The sequence below is a fragment of the Enhydra lutris genome, unplaced genomic scaffold, assembly GCF_002288905.1.
Source record: "Enhydra lutris kenyoni isolate GAN:26980312 unplaced genomic scaffold, ASM228890v2 scaffoldscaffold37, whole genome shotgun sequence".
Taxonomy (NCBI): domain Eukaryota; kingdom Metazoa; phylum Chordata; class Mammalia; order Carnivora; family Mustelidae; genus Enhydra; species Enhydra lutris.
In genome coordinates this window covers 7779479-7804851 of record NW_019154121.1, presented here as the reverse complement: position 1 = coordinate 7804851, position 25373 = coordinate 7779479, and the positions used below count along the sequence as shown (strand labels likewise).

At 46.3% G+C, this 25373-nt stretch overlaps 1 protein-coding gene across 2 annotated transcripts in view; it reads right to left on the bottom strand.

The window, feature by feature from the left end:
- LOC111154478 (single-pass membrane protein with coiled-coil domains 4) overlaps positions 1 to 25373 on the bottom strand; it is a 57600-nt gene that overhangs the window by 22450 nt on the left and 9777 nt on the right. The window contains exon 1 of one of the 2 annotated variants that reach the window (XM_022514090.1): positions 12201 to 12221. The exons of the other annotated variant lie outside the window; for it this stretch is intronic. The gene's annotated coding sequence lies outside the window, so the exon portion shown is untranslated. Of the gene's footprint in view, positions 1 to 12200; positions 12222 to 25373 lie in introns of those variants that run through there. 2 annotated transcript variants of the gene reach the window in all.

Below are 25373 nucleotides of genomic sequence, written 5' to 3'. Positions count from 1 at the left end.
TCTTATTAAATGGCTTAACTCACACATACCCTTTGACACTATAATTCCATTTTCAGAACCTTATATTAGAGAATGAATCGGAAGTGGGGACAAAACTTAATGCTCAAAGCTATCTGCGGCAGTATTATACATGAGATAAAAAACTGGAATAAACTTAATAGCCTACAAAAGGAAGTGATGCAATGTAATAAATTATGGTACATTCACAATTATGGTTTTATGCAGCCACTAAAATAACATTTTACAAAGAATTTCTCATGAAAATAATTGTATTAATAACAGCTAATCCTTACAAGGGCCAGGCACTATACTAAACTTAGTATTCCCACGTTACAGACCAGAAAATGGAGGGAGCAAGAATTAAGACACTTGCCCAAAGTCATCCTGCTAGTAGGAGACAGCACGGGGGTTTGAGCCCATGCAGTCTGGCTCCAAAAGTCCACTCTTAAGTCCTATGGCTTATGGGGCTAAAAACTGGCCCCAAAGACATTATGACCCAACTCTGGGACCTGTCCGTGTTACTTTATAAAAAAAAGGGGTCTCTACAGATGTGATTAGGATGTCTTAAGCATCTTAAGAGTGCTTAGGTGGTACAGTCGGCCAAGCTTCCGACTCTTGGTCTTGGTTCTAGTCGTGAGCTCAGGGAAGCGAGTTCCAACACCACATGGGGCTCTGGGCCTAGCGCAGAGTCCGCTTAAGACTCTCTTCCCCTGGGGCGCCTGGGTGGCTCAGTGGGTTAAATCCTCTGCCTTCGGCTCAGGTCATGATCTCAGGGTCCTGGGATTGAGCCCCACATCGGGCTCTCTGCTCAGCAGGGAGCCTGCTTCCTCCTCTCTCTCTGCCTGCCTCTCTGCCAACTTGTGATCTCTGTCTGTCAAATAAATAAATAAAATCTTAAAAAAAAAAAAAAGACTCTCTTCCCCTTCCCCCTGCATGTACACATGCTCTCTCAAATAAATAAATAAAACTTAAACAAAACTTAAAAATAAAAAAGATAAGCACCTTAAGGTGAACAGATATCCTTGATTATCTGGGTGGACCCTAGAGGCCTACCTCTAGAGGCAGAGATTACACACACGTGCACACACACACACACAGGTGTGCGCACACTCATGAGAACAAAGACAGACATGGGAGAGATGAGGCCACATCCCAAGGAATGCCAGCAGCCCCTGGAAACTGAGTGGAAAAAGCAATGGCTCCTCCCCAGAGCCTCCAGAGGCATCACAGCTCTTCTTCTACCTTGATTCCAACTTACGGCCTCCAGAATGGGAAAAGAATTGGTTTCTGTTGTTTTAAGCCTCCCCATGTGTGGGAATCTGTTACAGCAGCCCCCAGAAACTAACACAAACTCCTACGGTGCATAGCTCTCAATGCAAGAGAAAATACTCTTATGTGAAATAGGAAAAGTAGAAATTGAAATTTAAACACAATGATCTTAATTATGCGTACACAAATGCATGCAAATACAACAAAATGGTTTGCAGTGATTATCTGTGAGTACTAGAATTATGGGTAATTTTCAGCATTATACATTTTGATGTTTCCAAGTTTCTACAATTAGTGCATATTACTTTTACAAAGGGAAGAAAATTATTTTTTTAAAAAATTAGCCAAATCATGATATTCCTGCAACTCTAACTCAATCACAAAAATTAGAAATCAAGAGGGCCCAAACTCCCTGAGAATAAGACTTCTTAATTCAGTCTCAGAGCAACACCTGAAAAATCAGGCATCCAGATGCACGCTGTTCTCAAAGTGACTCCACTCAACCCTCGGCCTCTCTAAAGCCTATAAATTTTCAGACTCTGTCAGGAACATGAAGTGGCTAAAAAAGTTTCAGGCTTTGAAACAAAAGGATAATTGAAGCTGGTAAATGTTTTCCTGTTTGTTTATCCATATGAGGGGGTGCGGGGAGAGGGGCCGAGGGAGATTTCTGCATACTCCCAGAGCTCATCCGGCCCAAAGTGATTTGGGCCACATGCCAAGAACCAAAAGCACTGGTTAATAAACATGTAAATGTTTGATTTCTCTGTAGGTGACTTCACAGACTGAAACATCAAATTAAACACTAGGTTAATCTTCTTAGGGAAGTCCTGACTCCAAGGCTATTCCAATACAAAACCCTCCTGCTGTCATCTGTACACACCCGCAGAAGACCAAAGGCCAATTTTACCATATCGACATCATGTCCTTTGGTGAAATATATTCATGTAAAGAATGTATTAACATTCCCCACCCCCCGCCATGTACAGGTGCTACCAGATCAAAATAGAAGGTAGGATGTGTTGTGTTTTGTTTTGAGTGGAAGAGAAGGGAAGGTCACTGGTCCTCTCCAGAACGCGCGAGGTCAGAGCAGTGGGGCGTGAAAAGCACGTAATTAAGTTTTATTCAGCCCACCCTGTAGAGTGCAGCAAGTTCAGGCACTGGGCTGATTGGAGACCACCATGTGGAGTCTGTCCTTTAGCCTCAGATTTTTCAGAGTATGCTTTTTCATTCTTTGCTCAGCCAAGCGATATAGACACACACCTACTATGTGCCAGGCACTAAGTCGAAGTTGGCTCACATTCTGAAAGATCTTATCTCTGCCACACCACCCTGGCAGATGAAATGACTGGGCAAACAGCCCACATCTTAATGATCTTCATCAGTTGTTTGGATCATAAGGATAAAGGCAGTGGCAAAGTGTAGGGAGGAATACCTAAACAGACCACACAGAGCCTTGAAAATAGGAAAAACAGAAAGCAGATGGTTTGGGTGATCAGTTGATGCACACCTGAATCTCCCACTTGATTATCTACTCTACACAAATGGTTTATTAGCATTTTCTACAAATCCTTTTTTTCCTTGCTTGCACTGCATGCCTAAATCTACTAGCACCTAACCTTAGGAGGGACTCATAAAATAGCTCAGATATAAATCCATGCACGAACGAACACATGTAATGTTTCCTCATCTGTAAAAGTAGAAAAGCCAGGCTACACAATTATTTCCCATGGGAAATCCCAAGAACCCTAATTCTATGAGATATGCCAAGAAGAGGAGATTCCCATGCTATTCAACTTTGGAAATACCACATCCTATAGCCTCCCATCCCCCTTCAGGAGTCACAATGCACATTATATGATGAAGGATCTGGGAAATCCTTCCATTCAAAACCTGCTGACCATCCTCAAATCCAGTTAAGCACAGACGCCCCTGCTGCTTAACACTTACTGACATCACGGAGAACAACTGTCATAAGGAAATTCTGAAAAATGCTAACTCAAACTCTTCATTGATTCAAAAAACCTGTATGAAGCCCTTGCAATAATGATATGGTGATGATGAAAAGAGCCAACACTAACAAGTTAGCATTTAATAGGCAGATTGCTTCCGGGCTACTGCCACCAAGATAAGTATGAAACCTGGTTCACAGTCTACAGTCCACTGAAAGACTTGAGAACACATGATCAGTAAAAGCAGTATATATAAAAACCCGTGTGCGTGTGTGTGTGTGTGTACACATTTGCACACAAAGATGGAGAGCTGGCGAGGACAAGTGTTCCCAGCAGATTTAAAGCAAGGCAGTCTGGTGAGTGCGGATGAATGAAGACAACATAGTTTTCAAAGTATGTTCCCAGACCCTCTCGGTGGCTGCTGCAAGGTCAAAGCTACCTTCACCCGTGTTGGCACTGGCCAGACTCTGCAAAAGCAACGCTGGGTAACATTGCTGGTGCCTTCGCGGCAATCCAGGAGTGGCATGTGACTCTATTAGTCGCCCCTGTATTCCCCACGGCCACATACTTACCATTTAAAAAAAAAAAAAAAAGTCAATTTCACCTAAAAACATCCTTGATGAAGCAATAAGAAAGTATTCATCTTTTTAATATCCCAGCTGAAGAAACCGGAAGCTCTCAGAAAGCACTTCCGGGGCCAGGCGAAGTGCGTGGGCTGGGGGATGAGCACCTGTGTGACGAGGCCACAAGCTCGATCAGCTGCTCTTCAAGCGCCACCATTTCTACTTGAAAGGATGGCAGAAAAACTGCGGGTTATTCAGACTCAGTTATTTGTGGAAATTTTCTCAAAAGTGAATAAAGGAAGCTGGTGATGTCAAGAAAAACTGATTATATCTGTTGCTTAAAAAAAAAAAAAAAAGTGTGAGCTTTCAAGCAAAAACTAAAATTGCGGAAAAACTTGCATCAGCCATGGTGAGCTGTGTGGGTCCTCCCCATACTTGGACTTTCCAGATGACAGTGGTATAGTACCCTTAACAAAAGTGCTGTTTTCCAAATGGCTCACGTGTGATGTTTCAAAATGCATGGAAGAGCTTTCCAAAATGCAAGGTGGACCAACATATTTTAATGGAACAAAGTATGAAAAGTCCACTCATAGGGTTTCAGATTCTCGGCTGCAACAAACCTTTAGAAAACTACCACTTGGGGGTGCCTGGGTGACTCAGTGGGTTAAGGGTCTGCCAGTGGCTCGGGTCATGATCTCAGGGTCCTGGGATGGAGCCCCCCTCCATTGGGGAGCCTGCTTCTCCCTCTCCCTTCCCTGCTCCCCCTGCTTGTGCTTTCTCTCTCCCTCTATCAAATAAAAAAATAAGTAATCTCAAAAAAAACAAAACAAAAAACTACCACTTGTCAAGCTCTGTTGTAGTTTCAAAGACTACCCATAATTAACTGAAAAGGTTATTAAAATACTCCTCCCTTCCTAACTACATATCTGGGTGAGGCTGCATTGTCTTCTTAGAGTTCAACCAACGCAACATATTGCAACAGAATGAATGAATGCAGAAGCGTTTATGAGACTCCATCTGTCTGCGGTGAACGCAGACATCAAAGATCTGGACAAATGTGAAACAAAGCCATTCTTCCCATTAAATGTTTTTCTCTTAGGAACTGTTATTTTTCATTAGAAATGTTATGTTATCATGTAATGGGTTTATTATTGCTATAGGTAAACTAATAAGTATTTTTAAACCTTTCCCATTTCAATTTCAAATACAGTAAAGATTGCTAAATATAATCTACCTTATTGAAAGTTCTTTGGGGAACTCATTAATTTTTAAGAATTTTTAAAGACAAAGGCACCTGGGTGGCTCATTTGGTTAAGGGTCTGCCTTCGGCTCTGGTCATGATCCAAGGGTCCTGGGATCGAGCCCCATATTGGGATCCCTGCTCAGTGGAGAGTCTGCTTCTTCCTCTCCCTCTGCTCTCTCTCTCTCTCTCTCTCTCTCTCAGTGCTCTCTCTCACTCTCCCTCTCAAGTAAATAAAATCTTAAAAAAAAAAAAAAAAGAATTTGTAAAGGCACTCTGAAAAAAAAGTTTGAGAACTACTGGTCTCGCATAGGGGTAGCAGGGAGGCATGGCAGGTGCGGTGCAGGTGAAGAGGCGGCAGGGAAGGACACGGAGGGTGTCCCGCACAGTGATGAGGTGTTCCAAACTGATCTTACAAGAGCCAGTGAACAGTGCCAAACCCCCAACATGATCTGGACAGATCTGCCCTTCAGAAAGAGCAGGGACACCATAAAGGGGCCCTCTACTCCATGAACACACAATTCCAAACCCAAGTCAGTCTGATGGGAGGTCAAACCATAGCACACTGAAGGTCCACAATGACAATCTCAAAAACAAAAGACAAGTTTCTGTAAGCGAGTAGGAACAGAAAAAATATCAAAATTTAATGATGGAGAGGAAAGAAGCGGAGTCTTACAAAACAGACTTGCAACCAAGTGGAATTTTGCAGAATGAGGGAAATCATCAGTAACAACGTGCAAGGCTCTAAACATCTAAAGATGCCAAAATCAAGATGCATTTCAGGCAAGTTTAGAAAATAAAAATAAAGAAGCCAGCAAAGAGCAATAAACTGCAGCAGTAAAGAGGGGGAAATGAATGCAGCCCAGAGAAGACAAACAGAAGCGTTTAGACATAAAAAGAAGTAGGCAAGAGGGGAAACCAGCTCCTATTTCTGGAGTGTGCACTCCACCAGTGGGGGGCTGGGGTGCAGGAAGCACCTCCAGAGCAAAGCAGGGCCCTGCAGCGCCCACCATAGGGATGGGGAGGCTGGCCTGGACAACCAGGCATCTTGAGCAAGTAGCTCACCCAGAAAAACCTGGGGGACACCAATCCAGAGCAGAGACCATAGAAAACAGACAGAACACAGCTAGACCAAGTTGCTCTCAAGGAGCTAAGATTAGGACAGTGTCCTACACAGAACTCCAACTAGAAGATCTGGGCAAGTTTCTTGAACTCAGGGGACCTCAGTTTCCTCTTTTGCAAAATGATGGGTCTGCCACCTACTTCCCAAAGTGGGGGAGAGGAGAAGCAACACATCACAGATGCTGTGAAAGCACGCATCTGAGATATGGTAGATACTCACTCAGCAAAAGCTGTAATTATTAACACCGTGGTTATGATATGAGGGCCGAAGGGGAATGCAGGCCTGCCATTACACTCAGCTCGGCCACAAAGTCCCCGAGGTCAAATATCAAGGTTTTAAAAAATCGCCAGTATATAAACACAGAGAAAGAATCTGAATGGCTTTGGCCCAGGCTGCACTCACTCAACAGATCAGAGAACTGCCCTTGACCTGGGTTGGGCCTGATACCACTGGGCCCACAGGTTCTCTCCAGTAACAGAGGAACAATGTCAAACATAAGGAGATCCAAGTAAGAAGGGAGGGGAAAAAAAAACAAAAACAAAAACCCACCATCCAGAACAGCCAGCACTGCTATGTCATGTACCTTTCACACAGTTTCTCTCCCCTGACCACCAGGATCAGCCCGGTTGGAGGTGGGTATGCTGTCATCACCCGCATTTTATGAACCGGGGAGCCGTCCCATGGCTGGATTGCAAAGAAAGGTGTAGCCAAGGCTTCTAGCTCTTGACCTGGGGGTCTAGAACTTTCACAAGACGACAATGCCCATCCCCCACAGGCGTTGGAGGGCCTGCCCCACAGATATGAGCCAGCAGCTCTTCATTCAGTTAGAACTGAACATTGGGAATCCACTAGATTAAAAGGTAATCTAATGGCACCTGGGTGGCTCAGTCAGTTAAGTTCAGATCATGATCCCAGGGTCCTGGGATCAAGCCCTGCACTGAGGCTCACTGCTCAGCAGGGAGCCTACTTCTCCCTCTGCCTGCCGCTCTACTTGTGCTCACTCACTCTCTCTCTCAAATAAATAAAATCTTGGAAAGCAGGACGGAAGGAAAGAAAGAAAAGATGGAAGGAAGGAAGAGAAAGAAAGAAATGCTTTCTAGAAAGGGTAGATAGGAGAAAGAGAATAAGGAATTATATATATATATATATATATATAAAATATATATATATATAAAAATATATATATATATAAAATATATATATATATAAAAATATATATATATATTATGTACTTATTTGACAGACAGAGATCACAAATAGGCAAAGAGGCAGGCGGGGGGGCGGGGGGACGTGGAAGAGGGGAAGCAGGCTCCCAGCTGAGCAGAGAGCCCAATGCGGCACTCAATCCCAGGACCCTGAGATCATGACCTGAGCCTAAGGCAGAAGCTTTAACCCACTGAGCCACCCAAGTGCCCCGAGAATAAGGAATATTTTGATAGATACAGTCAATGCAGCAAAAAATGAGGCCTGGATTTCTCAACCATCCATAGCTAAAAGAATACCCAGGAAGCATCCACCAACTGACATGCCAGACCCTGCCCTCAGGACTGGGGACGTGAGTCAGTCCTAGGTGACCCTGCACCTGAGAGACACCTAGCAAACAAGGAACTGTTTCTTTATGAACACAGGAAGTGCAGTGAACTTGCCATCCAAGGTGCCAGGGGGCAGGTCATGAAGGGCCTGACTGAGTCCGAGAGATCAGGGGAGCACATAGAGAAACCCCAAGGGGTCTCATATCCCACGAGACAGAAAGAGCTATAAGGCTCAAAAGGCCAGCAGGGACCAGGCCACACAGGCCCTGTGGGGGCACAGACTGTATCTCTCCTAAGAGCATGTAACCCGGCTAGAGAGAAGCATCAACCAATTTGCATCATAAAAAGTTATTTATTGTGCCTGCAGCTCAGAGTGAAAGTACAGATGTTTGTCAAACAGAAACTTTCCAACTACTTTTTTATCATAACTTACAGAATAAGACACTTTACTCTGCAACCCAGGGCACACGTGCACGCGCGCACACATACACACACGCGCAGGCTATACAAGGCAGGCCAGTCTGGGCTAGAGCCCTGACATTCTCGGCCACCCTCTGCCAGTTTCTCAAATTCCCTAAGACTGTTTCCTTATCTGAAAAACAGGAATAATAATAATGATGCCAGCGGCATAGATTGTTGTGGGAGATAAACTAGTCAATATACGTAAAACTCTCAGCAACTTTCGTCATCTTCTTCTGTACACCTATTATATTATGCATGTCTCACAAAATAAAACTCAACCTTACTACATGCACTCCACTCTAATGGTTTCCGTTCTCATTCCTTCCTTTCTCTTTTTCCTCCTTCCTTCCTTTTCCTCTTTTTCTTTTTTCTTTCTTCCTCTCTTTCTTTTCTTTTCTCTTTTTTCTTTTCTTTTCTTTCCTTCCTTCCTTCCTTCCTTCCTTTCTTTCTTTCTTTCTTTCATTCTTTCTTTCTTTTTCTTTCCCTTTCCTTCTTTCTTTATTTCTAGGCTGGTAAAGACCTCTAAATCACTTTCAGAACCCAGTAACCAGTAACTGGAGTCATGATCCCCAGTCAGAGTTGGTGGCTAGGGCTGGGGTGGTGGAAATCAAGGAGGAGACAGAACCAAGGAGATTTGGCGACTAATCAGACAGAGGGGTGAGACACAGGGAGGTGGCGCAGGGGCTCTCAGGCCTCGGGGTTGATGATGATGGCATTTTTGAGACAGGGAAGCCTGGGGGCAGGGAGTGGGGGGATTGTGCAGGTCTAAGTATCTGGAGGACAGGAAGAGATCAGACTCAGGAGTCTAGATGTTCTCTTTCCATGTAGACTTTTCTGTGCCTGGAGGAGGATTTGGGTGTGGGTGACCAAAGGAACCTTCACTGAAACACTTCGCAGAGCAGGGGCCCATGCCGAAAAATTTCACTTCAGGACTACAGATGCTGATAAAGAAGGCATTTCTGCAGACTGTGCTCAGGAAGATAGGCAGGCTTCATGATCCGAGCACAGCAGCCAGCGGCGGACAGAGGACTTGGGAGACTTGGGGTTCCTGCCAAATGTCTTTCCTTATCTGACCAACATAAAACACTAATCACATTTAATTAGTGTCCATCTGCCCATCTGTTTTCTCTACTAAGCGAGCCACCTCGCGGCAGGGACCACCCCGTCTCATCAATCTTTCTCCTCCCCAGGCCTCCCTGGCACACTGCTCCGCTTGCTGCCTGTAGTAGGTGTTCAGCAAACATCTGCTGAATGAACACCCATGGTTCCATAGGATAAAATTCCCAAGAAGGCAAAGCAAACGGGGTGGGGGTGGGGGGCAGGCAGACTCTGCTAGGAGAATTCTGATCACAGAAGGGTGTAGGCCAACAAAAAGCCAACTGTTCACAGAGAAAATGAGTCTTCAAGAAAATGTTAAACTCTGGAATGTGCTATGGGCATGGATCTTCGTCATCATGACCAAAAACAGAGAACCAGGTCTGGGATCGAATCACGAAGACAAAGGACAAAGAAAATGGAAAAGGAGACATCGTGTGTATGTATCATTTGGCCTCTTCCAAAGATCACCCAAAATGTTTAGTTCTTTACGTCACTTCTCTTGCTTCTTCTTTCCATCAGCTCTAGACCTTCTGGCGATGCCTCCCTGTTTCCAGTCTTCCACAGCCCAACACCTTGCATGCTACCTGTTTTTTTTCTACATGTTCATGATTTCTTCCCCCAAGAGACACGAACGGTGGTACACACATTCTGATCCACCACACCCCTGCCCCTGGCACAGATGAGCAACCCAGCAGTGGTTGATAAATTGATTTTTATACTGATGATTTGATTTTGTCATTAAATGCCAAAATCAGATTCGTATTTTCTAGTCCCACCCCCTTCGGTTGCCACTCTTACTAAAACTATCATTTTTAATAGTAACAGCTGCATTTACTCAGCACCTACCACATACAAGACACGGTCAAGGACTTTAAATACATCATCTCCTATAATTCTCAACCTGCAGGGTTGGGATTATATTCCCATTCTACAGATGACAAGACTGAGGCTCAAAGACAAAAACATAGGCTAGTAAATGTCAACATGGGGATTCAAACCCGAGGCTATTTAACTTCAAAGCCAGGTAGATGGGTAATCATTCTAGAATTTCAGCACAGGTTTCTCTAGCACGGAAGTGCAGGAACAAGCCATCTGATACACAGTCCATGCTCAGTGCTCACCAAAACATAATTAGAGCTCACCTCAGAGAAAGCTTTTTTTAGGCTTGAAAAGGCCCTAACTTAACAAGACCCATTCACTTACTGCCTACGAATAGCTAAGTCAGGTCAAGGTTGTTTTAATTCTATGATTTAAAAAAAGGAACATCTGGGCACCTGGGTGATGAAGTCAGTTGAGTGTCTGACACTTGGTTTCAGCCCGGGTCATGATCTCAGGGTCGTGAGGTTAAGCCCCGTGCTGGGCGTGGAGTCTGCTCAAGATTCTCTCTTTCCTTCCGCCTCTGCCCTCCTCCCCCACTAGTGCTCACGCTGTCTCAAATAAATAAATAAATCTTAAAAAAAAAAAAAATGGAACAGGCTATCGGCATTTACATTTCTAAAAGAATGTTTAGGTTAAATGAAGAAACAAACAGCATTCAGAACAATCAACTCATTGGTGTCAAATAGTTAAAAAAAATCCACAAAGCTTGTCACAGTCTCCCTGCCCATGTTATGACCACCCCCCAAAAGTTTTCACAGATGTGTTACTTCATCTGAACATTCCAGTAAGTGTTACTCTTGTTACCATCGTACATGAGAAAAACGCTGAGCTAAGCGAAGTTCAGTGGCTGCTGAGGACCACAATTCTATTATGTGGGACCCTGGTTGTAACCAACTAAGCACAGCACCTCCCATGAGCCCCGGTAAAAAAAGAAACTTCACCACAGGAAGGGCGGTCAGGCAGCTGTGGGCTCCCAGATGAACACAGACCCTCTCTCCGCTTCTCTCTGCCTACGGCTTCCTCCTACCCCCTGGCAGGCCAGCTTTCCCCTCCAGACAGGAAACCAGGGCCACGAGCGTTCCAGAACCCCATTCTAGCCTCATCACCTCAGAAGGGAAAGGCCCTTGGGCCTCCAGTTCCAAACTTCTGGGACATGGGCTTGAAAAGGCCCTAACTTATCAAGACCCATTTACTTGCTACCTACGAATAACTAAGTCAGGTCAAGGCCTCTCTGCCGTCCTAGCCCTCCACCGGGTGGTGGGTACAAAGGGAAAGACAGCAGCTTCTCCAAAGACATCTCTCCATTAAATCCTCTCCCTTCTCCATAGTCTGACTCCCAGCCCCCAATATCTTTGATCTGGCTGAGGGGTCCCAGAGTGCTAAACCCAGTTCTATGGTTTTTCTTTGTATTTGCCACAGAGGATGCCTTGTATTCACTTTGGTACAGGATACCCCTGTCTTGGGGGTTCTGTGGAAAAGCCCCATTTTAACGTCCTATGACATGGCTGCAATTACTGTCTTGGGCGTCTCTGAGACCCCGGCTTCGAAATAAATTCTGCCCTTTTAAAAAAAAAAAATTCCAAGAGAGCCTGACTGGCCTAGTCAGGTCACTCAACGGTCCACCAACAGCACAGGAGACCAACCAGGAAGGACACTCGGCAGGCCCCAAGGTGGAGAGAGGTGAAGCAGTTCTCCACGAGGGGTGGGGAGGGGTGGGCACAGGAGGGAGAGGTGCCGCTTCCAAAAGAAGAGAGTTAAACAGATTAAATATTAAAACTAATTCGAAATCCTGTACACACGCTGCTAATAAGCTACTTCTACACCAGGGCTGACAGTATTTGGCTACTAAACTGTAAAGTGACAACAGAAAAGAACACCACATAACAAAGTGCTAATTGTGTAGTAAAGATGTTTAGTGCAAACAGATTTAGAGAGAGATCAACGTACCCATTTCCATCAAGTAATAGCCTAAAATTCAAGCTATCCATGCCACAGTTTCATCCTAGGAGAGCTGAAAACTGTATTTCTTCGTTGGTGAAAGACTGGCTCCCCTGCCCTGTTCCCCCAGTTCCCTCTGCCCCTTACAGCTGAGTGATGAGAGCCTCTCCTTAGGTCCGGGTATCCTTGCCCCTCTGCGCTGCTGGAAGGTTCATCCGCCCAGGTGATGCGTAAAGTCCCTTCTTCTGAGGAAAAAAGGACTCAGAAACACAAACCCTGGCTTACAAAGATGTGCCCAGTGGTCCGGTGCTCTGCGGAGACTGGAGGCGGGCACAGCGAGCACTCACGTCTGAGGAAGCAGGGGCGGGAAGAGAAGTGGGCAGGGGGTACTTCCCCAGTTGGGGCTGGCCAGGTGCTCTTCCAAGTGCTTCACAAACACTCCTTGTTTCAGCTGGTGGAGGTGAACCTTCACCAGCTTCGCAAGGGCTATGGGGACTCCTAAAAGGAATCCAGGAAATGGGATTTTTAACCCTCCTTTGCTCAAAAATCAAACTGAAACCTAGATGGCTTGAATCAACTCTCATTTCTCTGCTTCCAGCATTTTCCATCTCTCCCTGAGTCCACGTCATTCTCTCCTTCTACAGAAACTGCTCTTCTGACGTTAGTTAAATTAATGAAGAGTTCCTATCTATTAAGAGCTGACTGTGTGCCAAGCACTTTCTGTCCCTTATCTTCCTTAGCTCTCATAGTGATCCTATGAGGTGAGGCCTGCTTTTCAGCCTGCTTTACAGAAGAGGGAAGAAGCCAAGAGAGGGGAGGAAACCCTCGGGGCCTCTGTCCCAGCAGGTCACTGGACTGGCAGCTGGGGGACTGTGGCGACATGGGACAGTGCCTCCCTGCTCCGGCCCTTGCTAAAGGCCTCACTGGAGTGCCCCTCTCATGTGGTGTCGCTAGAAAACCCACCCTTGGCAAGAACACACAGGGGATGCCCCTCCAAACATTTTTTTTTTTTTACTTGAGGCAAAATTTACATAACATAAATTCACCATTTATGGTAAAGCATTCAATTCAGGGGCATTCAGGACATTCGTAATGCTGTACACTTGCCTCTACCTAGTTCCAAAATATTTTCATCACCCCAAAAGAAAACTCGTATCCTAGGTGGTCGATCCCCCATTCCCTTCCCCCACCCCCTGGAAACACCCATCTGTTCTCTCTACGGAGTTGCCTACTCTAGATATTTCACATAAATGATTCCATTTATCATTTGGCTTCTTTGACCTAGAGCATAATGCTTTTGAGGTCTCTCCTCACATTGTAGGGTATCTATAATCCATTCCTTTCTTTGGCTGAATAATATTCCACTGCATGAATATACCACACTTTGTTTATCCATTCATCTGTTGATGAACATTTGGGTTGTTTCCATTTGGGTACTACGAACAGTGCTGCTATGAAGACTTGTAAAGACCTAAGTCCCTGTTTTCAATTCTTTCATAAACTTACCTATGGTGGAATTGCTGGCTCCTACGGTAATTCTACACGTAACTTTTCGAAGAACCCTCCAAAATATTTGTAAAATATGAAATTCTACAAAGGAATACCAAAAGGAAACTGAAGCAAATGCAAAACCACAATGAGATCAAAGAATCTGAAAGATAAATGTTTTTCTAGTCTCACCCCATTTTTGAATAAGTTCAAACCTGGGCAGAAGGAACCCCAACAGTATACTTCCTTTTGAAAGCCCAAGAACACTAGGAGGAGGTAATTAAGATATACAATTCTACCGTGTAATTAACAAGGGTCGCTGTCTCTCCACAATATTTTTAACAGAAAAAGCACACCCAAACCGGGGCTCCAAAACCATGTTGCTGGTTATGACATTTTTGAACCAAAGAGAACAGCTGAGAAGACCCAACACAGGCCATGAACCAGGAAGGCTTTCTGTTATCGGGGAAGACTGGATTCTCTGTTCTGGCTCTCATTTTTAGTAAAACTACTTTTCTCTTTGTAAAGACATAAGCCCCTCATGACAAAAAGTCAGCATTCTTTAAAAAACAGTCTTGCCATGTCACAGGTCTTTGGGACAATGTAAATTAGAGCAACAAAGAGACATTACTACACACCCATTAAAACGGCCAAACTCCAGACCACTGACAATACCAAATGCTGGTAAGGATGTGGAACAACAGGAACTTGTGCTCACAGCCAGTGGGGATGCGAAATCGTTTGGCATTGGAAGATAGAAGACAGTTTGACAGTTTCCTACAAAACTAAACATATTTTCACCATATGATACAGCCATCACACTCCTTGGTATTTATCCAAAAGATATGAAAACTTATGTCCACACAAAAGCCAGCACGTGGATAGTTATAGCAGCTTTATTCATAATTGCCAGAACTTGGAAGCAACCAAAACGTCCTTCAGCAGGTGAATGGATAAAGAAACAGTGGGATTCCGAACCATGGACTATTATTCAGCACTACAAAGAAATGACCTATCAAGCTATGGAAAGACATGGAGGGACTTTAAATGCATATTACTACATGAAAGAAGCCAATCTGAGAAGGCCTCATGCTGTAATTACAACTCTGGGACACTGCGGAAAAGGCAAATCTATAGAGATAGTAAAAAGATCAGTGGTTGCAGGGTGGGGGGTGGTGAGATGAACAGGCAGGGCACAGAAGATTTTTAGGGCAGTGAAAATAGTAGGTACAGGTCACTGGTTGAATGTAAGTCATTATGCATTGTCCAAATCCTGAGAACATACAACACCAAGAGTGCATATATTAAGATAAACTACAGTGATGATGATACATCAAGTACGTTCACCAGTTGTAACAGGTGTACCACTCCGGTGGGGGGTGCTGATAATGAAGGAGGCCATGCATGGGGGCCGGGGGGTAGGGGATGTGCGGGGAATCTCTGCACCTTCGGCTCGATATTGCTGCGATCTAACACTGCTCTAAAAAAGCAAAGTCTTAAGTGAAAAAGAAACCAGATCCCTTCCCTTCACAGAATATTTCTCATCAGCTCTAAACCAGGAGCACTACATTAAGAAGGACTTGCTGGAAACTTCATCCGGGGCCCAAGGGAGGGCGAGGTGGGCATGAGAATCAACCCAGGCCGCACACGCCCCCTCTCCCTACATCTGGTCTTTGAGGCGCTTTCTTGAGGTGGGCCATCCGCAGTGATGTTAACTGGGAGGACAGTGGCAAGACGGGAACGCAGAGGGACTGTACCCATCGAGGACGCTTTGGCACCTTTAAATTAAGTGAAGAAGAAAGCAGTTCTCTGAAGGACAGAGTCCGCTAACTGCAAATGACAAAAGCGAGTCTTCTGATACAAGCAAGACGCCACCAGGAAGGGGACGGCTGGCAGCTCAGGTACCAGGAAGGCGCGCTGGCGGTGTCTGCTGTGCAGGTGTTCAATTAGGCAGGAAGTGGGCTGAAAACAGCTCAATTAATTCATTGTGCATGCCTGTCCCGGAGAACAAGGAGACAAACCTCAAATACCAGTGGCAGGCCAGAGATGAACTACGAAGCTCCACATTTTGCTGGCAAACATACACATGCAAAATATAAAATTACCCTGAAATTAGCTCCGGTAAGTCCTTTAAAATTCCCACGGAAGCTGAAGGCCAGATAGGAAACCAAGCGAGCAAACAGTTTATGACAAATCAAGAAAAAAAAAAGTCACCCCTTTTTGTCACAAGCAGAGTTTCCTGGTCAACCTCAGACGCAGGCAACCCCAGCGCGTGGGTTGGGGAATGTGGAAAAGACAAGCACAGACTTCAAAACCAATGGCGAAGGGAAGGGATCACCCTTATTTGTAGCCTCCCTTGCATGTGAGGCTCTGCCAAGCTGAGACTTCACTCAGGCCTACCAGGCATACCTCTGCTCTGAATCCACTAGAAAGAACATAGAAAAGCCTGGAGTTGTTTGGCAGAGGCTAGGGAAAGGGAGGTCCACGGAGAATATAAAATCAAAGAAAGAGAAACAAAGGTTACGACAAGCAACAGCGATCAGGCCGAGGGCTACAGGTCCTTAACAGAAAGTGGGATCTCCCCACCACCATGACCCCTGCGCCCCCCTTCCCGGACCTCTGACAGCCAACAACACATGTCCTGTTCTCAGAAGAAAGAGAACACACAATGCAGAGCAGTTGAGCTAGAAGGAGTCTAAAGCATCTGGGCCTCTCCCTTGTTTCAGAGAAAATAATACTTAGGTTTGGCAACATACCCAAGATCAGTTATTAAAAATGGCCAAGCCAGGCCTCCTGGAAGACCTTCCACTGATAATATTAGTGCTCGTGTCCACAACGATGGTTCCCACGTGCTTTAGAGTTCACACGCAAACATTCCACAGACTTGCAGGCACTGGCACTGTTATTAGCCCATTTCACAGGTGGAATGCAGACAGGTGAAGCTACTTGCCTTAAGTCACACAGCACAGGCAGATCTGGGACAACAGGGATGAAGCTGGAGGGTATTATACCAAGTGAAAGAAGCCAGACACAGAAAAAGACTTAACGTACGATCTCTCTTACACGTGGGATCTAAAAAACGTCAAAGTCATAGAAAGTGGAGGGTAGAATGGCGCTGGCCAGGACCTGAGGGGCAGGCTGAATGGGGAGATGATGGTGACAGAGAACAATTTAAGATGAATGATTCTCAGGGTCTAAAGTACAGCCCGGTGACTATAGTTAATAATACTGTATAATATAGTTGAAATCTGCCAAGAGTGGCTCGTAAGTGTTCTCACCACACACACAAAAAGTAGTAACTACGGGTGAGCTGATGGGTGCTACTTAACTGGATTGTGGTAATCACTTCACAATGTAGTGAAATCTTCACACTGGATTCCCGATAGACATGCTCTTGATTTGTTAATTCTATCTCAATAAAGCTGGGAAAAATAAAGGGGGGAAAGAGCAGTAAAGCGTGGCTGGAGATGTAGGTCTAGCTGAATGAAGTCTGTGCTCTTAACTATGTACTTGACTGTATCCAAACCAGGGAGAAAGTCACATTTCTGACTAAAATATACACCTAAAGCTTCCTATCATTGAATAATACTTAGCGTCTACTACCCTTCCCTCCCAAGATTCAAAATCAGCACTAAGGAATACAAAGGACAAAAATGTTTTAACTCTGGGGCAGAAAGACAGGTCACAACTCCCCAGGCTACGCGATGGTAGGAACAGACTTGGACTTGAAAAGCAGGGCTAATGCTCCAACCAAGGCGCCCTGGGGTTTTGCCCAGTGTCTTCAAAACATCACGTATTTACTTTCCTACAGTTAATTCTGACTGGGCACTGGCATTGCTGGGCCCTGTTGGCGGTTTCAGAAATCAGGATTTACCAGATCTTAGTGCTTTCACTGAAAAGTGCCACAACGACTAGACACAAGAGCACCAATTTAATCCTATACATGGCTAAGTTCCACTGCAGAGAATAGTTCCTTCTGTGTGTGTGTGCATGTGTGTGCGGGAACACGCATGCGTACACGTAGTTACAACAAACAACAACAAAGACCTGTGACATTAAATTGAAACTGTTGCTGATTAAATAAAAAGCACCCAGCTTTTTCTAAGCAATGCCATTTCCATTCTCAGATGCCACAGGGATAGTCCTATCTCATTGCACCTAGAAAATGCTCTGTTTTCTCTAAATCATGAAACCAGACCATCTCCCTGTGCTCAGACACCTGCTCGCCCTGCACCAGCCACTTCCCTTCCCCACACGACAGCCACGGGCTCAGCCTTCCAGTGCAGTTCAAGATCTACAGCCATCACAGAACTGCAGCTCCAGCAGCAGCTTCCCACGGTGGACCCGATGTGAGTCACTGTGTCTCTCTTAACAGTCACTGTAAGAACAAGAGCAGTGACAATGCTTCCAAACCGCTTATCAGATGTCAAACCCTGTGTTAGAGGCTGCGAACTCGCGTTCTCTCGCCTCATCCTCACGAGACCTCGGAGGCAGGTGCCCTGATCACGCCAAGCTTAAAGATGGAGACAGTGAAGCTAAGGAGGGTTAAAGAAATTGTCCAAAGCCACGTGCCTGGACACTGCACACCCAGAATGCAAACCCAGCTTCCTCAGACTTCAGAGTCAAGCTCTCAACTATCCCACTCCTGGTGTCTGCCTTTTTCTTCACATGCAAAGCACGAGAGAAATACCACCTCCCTTGTCTCCTGGTGAGGACAGTGCAGGGTGGGTTCTGACTTCCTCCAGTCTGAAGAAGGAGGGAGAAATAAAGTAAGTGCTCTCAGACAGACTGATGGACCAACCACATACTCAGCACTGGGTTAAGGACGCAGGGAACATGGGCACCTGGGTGGCTCAGTCCGTTAACAGGCTGCCTTTGGCTCAGGTCATAATCCCAGTGTGCTGGGATCAAGTCCCACGTTGGGCTCCCTGCTCAGTGAGGACCCTACTTCTCCCTCTCCCTCTGCTTCTCCCCCTACTTGTGCTCTCTGTCAAACAAATAAATAAAATCTTAAAAAAAAAAAAAAAGATGCAGGGAACATAAAAAGAAAAACAGACCCCTGCCCCCTAACACCTTACAATCTAACCTATAATTATCTAAACTATAATCCCTGTGTTTCTAGGACATTTTTGACCATGACCCACAGGCAGAAATGTATTTCCATCGTGATCTAGGGCAAACACGCATTATCAGCCTTACCATCTGTGATGTACTGATAGTTTTTACTCTGTCCCTTTCCTTTCCTTTTCTTTATGTGTCAACCCACTAAATTGATTGTGTGACTAAGGATCATGGATGATAGCTTGAAAAGCTCTGTTCTAGAATGCCCCATTTTAGCTCTAATTTAAAAAAAAAAAAAAGTGAGGAAGTTCTTTCTTAGATCTAATTTAAGTTTCTAGGGCTGTCAGGTTAATTAAGTTTGTATGGCTGGCTATGTCATTGGGCAGAGGTGGGCCTCTATCAGATTAGTGGAGGGCCAGGAACCTGGGCTGACTAGCCTGCCGGTTGGCTGGGTGACTCCTCCAGATCTTGGCCTCAGGAGAGACCGCCGCTCACACGGGGCTTATTACAAAGCGCCTATCCGGGACTTTGAGCCTCCCTCGCCCCTCGCGGCTCCCAGCGCCCCCTGGTGGTTCAGGGCCAACTCTGCAAAATCAACGGCCCAAGACTCCTCTTGGGCACGCACAGCAATGCTAGGAATGCCAGGACTCTGGGTCTGTCTCCCTGACGGGACTGCAGCTCCCGGAGGCTGGAAGGCAGGTGAATTGCTCCACATCACATGGCGAATACGCAGAATTAGAATCCCCAAAGATCGAAAATCACGAGGTGCCTGCCTGGTTCCTCTGGAATTTGCCCTATACTTGCCTAGACTCACACAAGGAGTGGGTGGGGAGGATGGAAGGCCTCCCATGAGGTCTTCAGAAACGTTAAGGCTGAGTCCGCTAGGTGCCTATGTAGGCCTTCTAAGAGGCAAGGCCAGAAGCCGTCAAATTTAGATAATCATATAGTCACTGTATGTGTGTATACTAAAAGTACTGATGTGTGCAATGCGCACAGCTAAAATACTTGTTTCTAAATCCTGTTTCCGCACTTCTTCATTTTTTTAAATGCGCCTGGGCACTCGAGAGTGGCTCTGTAGTCAACATGGACTTCCCAGAGCTCTGGTTCCCAGAAAATGAACCACACGCCACTACCATTCCCCAAAACCAAAAAGAATGGGAAAATCTTGGAAAATTCAAATAAGGGTTCTTTATGGTTCCTTATGCTTCGTCCTCTCCTCACTTTGCGGGGGGCGGGGGGGGGGGTTGCTTGCAGGAAATGTCAATTACTAAAGCTCCGAGGTGGTGAGGAGTGGGGAGGGGAGTTTCTCAGGCCTCTACTTCTGGAGCTGGGATCTGTGGCAGCTCCCCATCACAATGGGTTAAAGATAGAAAGTAATAATCCATTCACTGAGTCCGGAGGGATAGATAGAAAGTAATAATCCATTCACTGAGTCCCGAGGGATTTTTATGTACATTGTCTCATTTACATCTTTTTGGTGTCAGTCCACCCCGATTTCCAGGATACAGACTCAGATTAAGTGAAAATCCAGGGAAAGGCTGGGAGGGACACCAGGATGGGTCCAGACACTCCTGACAGGGAGACCCACTGGGAACCAGCTTGCAGGGACAGCACTGCAAGAGGGGGTTCTCTCACTTTCCAAACACATCTGATTTTTTTTTTTTTTTAAGATTTTATGTATTTATTTGACAGAGAGAGACACAGCAAGAGCTGGAACACAAGCAGGAGTGGGAGAGGGAGAAGCAGGCTTCCTGCCAAGCAAGGAGCCTGATGTGGGGCTCAATCCCAGGATGCTGGGATCATGACCTGCGCTGAAGGCAGACGCTTAATGACGGAGCCACCCAGGCACCCCCACACCTGATTTTAAATAAACACCTCCTCTGACGTTTTCTAAGAAACTTTCAGAGGAAGCTATGGGGTGTGCTGCCTGAAAGTCTCAGGTCTGTGGCATCCCTTGAGAATCCCTGTCCATAAAGTGGGGGGACGATGTCTTGCTGGGGATACTCAGGGAGGCGATGCCTCTGCAAAGCACCTAAACATATATATTTACATGCCAGCAAAGAGAAACGGCCACAGGCAGCAGCATTATTGCCAGGACTCTGCGAGGAGCTTAGAGGGGAAGACACCAGAGAGAAAGACACAGCAAATACTACCTCCAAAAGCTTGTGTTTACTCCTCCAGAACATAGAGAAAGCGTGGAATACTGAAGATGGAGAAATATTCGAGTCCACAGCCGGGACACATAGACGAGGAGGTTAGAAGACTCCGTTACCACCTGCGTGACCTAGTGGAGCTCACCATCTCGCCGCACTCACCCAAGGCCTCAGGCAAGAACACCCGAGAAAAAGAGGGAAACGGGAACAATGAAGAGTAAAATCCAAGAATTCTGGGGTCCAGTGACATCCGAGTGACAACCTAACACAGAACTCCAGCTCCGCATGGAAGTGGTTTTGGGTTGGGGGGGCCTGTATCCCCAACACCCGCAGCTGGGAGGGCACACCTCGCCTCTGAACAGGCCCGGAACCTCCCCCCGCTGCCCCCAGCTGGGGATATCTTCTGGCCACAGGGCTCCCGAGACCAGGGTGGTGTGGTACCAAGGGCCGGGCTCTGGTCAGGAGACATGGAGGGCAAGTCTCTGGCCTTGCTACTTACATGCTTGGGCTATGAGCACATTACAGCATCACTTTGATTCTTCCTTCACCTGGGGAAGGGACACAATAATGTCCATTTTTCAAGGTGGTGATGAGGATTCAATGAGGTAAATGTACGCCAAAGGTTCAGCACACATTAAATTGGCAACTGGCTGCCATTAGTAACATAAGCAGAAGTCAACTAACACTGGGTAAAAATTATTTTGGATTTTTTTTAAAAGTTTTTATTTATTTATTTGTGTGTGAGAGAGAAAGAAGGACAGCACAAGCAGGGGGAGGGGCAGAGGCAGAGGGGGAAGCAGGCTCCTCCCTGAGCAGGGAGCCCGATGCAGGGCTCGATCCCAGGACCCTGAGATCATGACCTAAGCCGAAGGCAGCCGCTTCACCCACCCACGTGCCCCCAATTAAACTGGATTTCTTAAAAGAAAAAGGTTTACATGAAGTTAGTGAGGATCAACGATTTTCAGAGAATTCAAAGAAGCGGGGTGGAAAACAACTGCACGCCCGCGGCCTCTGAAGTTTTTGAAACCTCTTCATCGATGGCTCTCCTGCAGGAATAGAGAAGTGGAAGATCTCGTTACCTCCAGACTCTTCACACGTTATAAATACACCACACGACCAACCAGAGAGCGCTCGCTGCCAACCTCCTGGACAAACAAGTCCAACAGGATTTGATCCGGAAATTAAATGGCCATACAGCCCAGCCACACGCGGTTCAAAATAGATACCCATGACCTACTTAGTCTTCGAGTACCATGCTCAAAGCCAGAAACAAGTGGAGGGAGAGACGGGGCCACTGACTTAGCAGACCCTGCACAGCCCCTTGGCTTTCCTGTCACGTGAAATGTGCACAGAAAGAGCAATGACTCAAAAGACCATCTGGGGGGTGGCGAGAGAGAAATGCTAGTCAAGATGTCCCACTAACATCTCCTCACCTCTGGCCCACACCAGCAATGCATTTTCATTCGTTTAGACCAAAGGCTACACTTCTCCCAACAGTCACTTGTCAAGCCACATATCCTTGCCCTCGTAACTGTCCTATGTGCATCTTTCCCATAAACAGGGGCTTTTGGGGGATTAAGTCCCCACCTGCTTTATCTTGAGATTGTGTCCAGGGTCCTGCACAGTGTCTTCACGTGGGGAGAACGAGCACTCCTTCCATCATGAGAAGGTGAGCTCCTTCCCCTTTACCACCAATGCGACCTCAGGATCATAGCCTGCTCATATCATGGGCTGCTCAAGGTCACAGACTCGGTGTCTGCTATAAAGACAAGGAAGAGAGACAAGCCCAGAGAAAGCTGCTGTGTACTTTCAATGATCACATGGCTACAAAATGATCTCCAGCAGGACAGTTCATTGCAGGGAGATGTGAGCCTTGGGGAGGGCAAATCCGAAGACCTTGAGAGAGACACACATTCTAGAAAATCTCAGAGCATCCCAACCTACAGTACTAAGCCAACAATGGAATTCTTCACCAACTAAGCCATAGTGGAGGAAACAAGGTGATGGTCAAAGCGAAACCCGCTACTCTTCACCTTCATATCCATCCTCCTCAGATCTCCGCGGTCAGCCCCAGCCACCCCTCTCTGCCACAGCATGACCAAAATTCCTGCCCTCGAAACTTGCCTGATAGTGCCCTACTTGACTTAGCACTTTCCCCACATCCCAACCTGTCACCATCGACGATCGTGGAAGGCAAGCAGAATAAGCATTTTTACTACCCACTTAGAAATGAGGAAACTGAGGTCAAGGTATGTCGACCACAGGGTGACATTAGTCCTAAGGCACAGACCTTCAAACTCCCAAGTGTAGACTGGATGAACCAGGCAGCTGAGCCCCAAGCCACTGCTCTTTCCAGAGCATCCCACTCTGTGCACCTTCTGGAAGAAGTCTAACACCCAGCCCTACCCGATACAGTGGCTCACATGCTTCAGCCTTCAACAACCCTGGCACCTGCGTCAGCCACATGTATGCTGAGCCAAGCTGACCAGCCACTTCCATGACGGACATGAAGAACTCAACCCTAGGACTTCCAGAGAGACCCACATGAGTGAGCCGGCTTTCTGCAGTCAAGTGGTGAGCACGGGGCAGGGTAAGTAAGTGACCACAGATCCCAACAACCACTAGCCAGAAATCCCAGAGCACTGAGTCTCCAGGTCCTAAGTTCAAATCCTGTCTCTGGAACTACTCAGTCTCTGTGATTTGAGGTAAGCAACTTGGTTTTTCCAGTTTTAGCTTCCTCATTTATAAAATTGAGGAGCTAAAAAAAGGGATCCCACAGAGAATGTACTTAACACCGCAGGACTATATATTTAAAAGTTGGTAAAAAGGTAAATTTCATGTTATATATATTCTACCACAATTTAAAAAATAGGTTAACATTTGTTTTTTTAAAAAAGAATCTTATAGATTCCTAGTGAGGATTAAATAAGATAGAGTGGCAACTTCTTACAGTGTCTATCACATATTAAATCCTAGTCTATTTATTATTTACAGTAATTTTAATAGTTTCTATTATAAAGACAATACATTCGAAAATTTTCCAGTTATTCCGAACTCCAGTGATAATCTCCAAGATAAAGTTCTTTATAGTATTTCTCCTATGCATGGACATTTCTTAAATTTGGAATGTAAAATTTACAGAATTCTATAGTCAGGACCCATTCTTTTCTGCCTTATCAGTAATCACAAAAATAATTCTCACCATGATATCCGGAAATAAAGGGGCTTTGTTCAAGGCAGGGCTACAAAGTTGCATGAAACTTGAGACAGGAACGAGGAACTCACATTGAATGACTGGAGACGCCTTCTTCCAGAGCCAGGAGAGACATTTATGCCAAATCCCCTGCCACCTGTTCTTCCTCTCTCCATCAAAGTTCACCCAGAAAGTCCGCACTCAGGGGGGCGGGGTGCTGGCCAAGCAGCCCGAAGGCCACACGGGAGCTCTGTGGAAGGCCCGCATGTGTCAGGCTCAGAGGGACAAAGAGCTCCTGTTCTTGGTGCCCCCAAGGAGCTCTTACTGTGACCAGGAGAGATGGTGCGGGCCAATCACCCCAGGACCCCTGCATCCCAGGGGGCGGGTGAGGTGGGAAGGCATCCGGGGAGGAGAACCAAGAAGGGAGACACTCATTCCAACCATTTCATCCAACCGTCAGGCAAAAGATGAGGCAAGTGAGGCCCAAGGAAGCCGTGATGTCCCCAAGGCCATAGCAAGGAGACCAGTCCTAGGAGACGGAGCTCTCAGGGCCGTGGGCAAACTCACAGCATTGCTGCTGCCTGCTCAGGGCCCAGCAAAAGAGGTCAGGGCCTGCATCCAGTAGATCCTGCCCGTCAACAAATATTTATTGACTGCATGCTTGACACAAGTCAGCGCAGAGATAATGCCCCCTCCACCCCCATCCCAGGGCCACAGGACAAGGAAGCTATTCCGTGGGAGCAGCCTGTGTGGCTCCCACTCTCCGGCAAGGCTTCTGCCTCTCACAAGGCCAGACTCCAGACTCTCTGGGGGTGCTACCTGAGTCAAAACTTCCCGTAGAGTCTGGCAGAGACGGCTGCACCATTTAAAAGGCAGCTCCTCTCAGGAAGTGCTTTTGATGTGTGAGGGGAAACTTCTCAAGAAATAACTCTGAAGGAAGAATTATAATCTCACCGAACACCTTGTTAGTGTTCATTTTCTGGCCAAGAATAGACCTCACAACTTTGATTGTGTCTGGGTGTACGTTTTGTTGAGGTGGGGGGAGGCGACAGGGGAAACACGTGAGTGGTGCCCAAAGGCAACTTCTGGAATCCTCCAGGAGAGCAGCTGCTCCCTGCCCTGGGGGATTCTATTTCCATCTCTGCTCACACAGAGTTCTCTTCACAAGTGCTGCTTTCGCAGGGGGGTGACGGGGCCAGTGGCCTCCCAGATAACCTCCCTGAGTGGGCCGCTCCTGGCACTCCCCGACCAGGTGGAGGCAGGGAGGAGGGCCTGACAACAAGCCCGCCCACAGCCCACTTCTCTGGGGCCCTAATCACAAACGTGCCTGGTCCTTTCCTCCTGAGGCCCAAAGAGGAAATTAAATGTCAGCCAGATAAAGAGATTTCCCTTCAGCTCTGACGCCAAGAATCCGAAGTATGATTC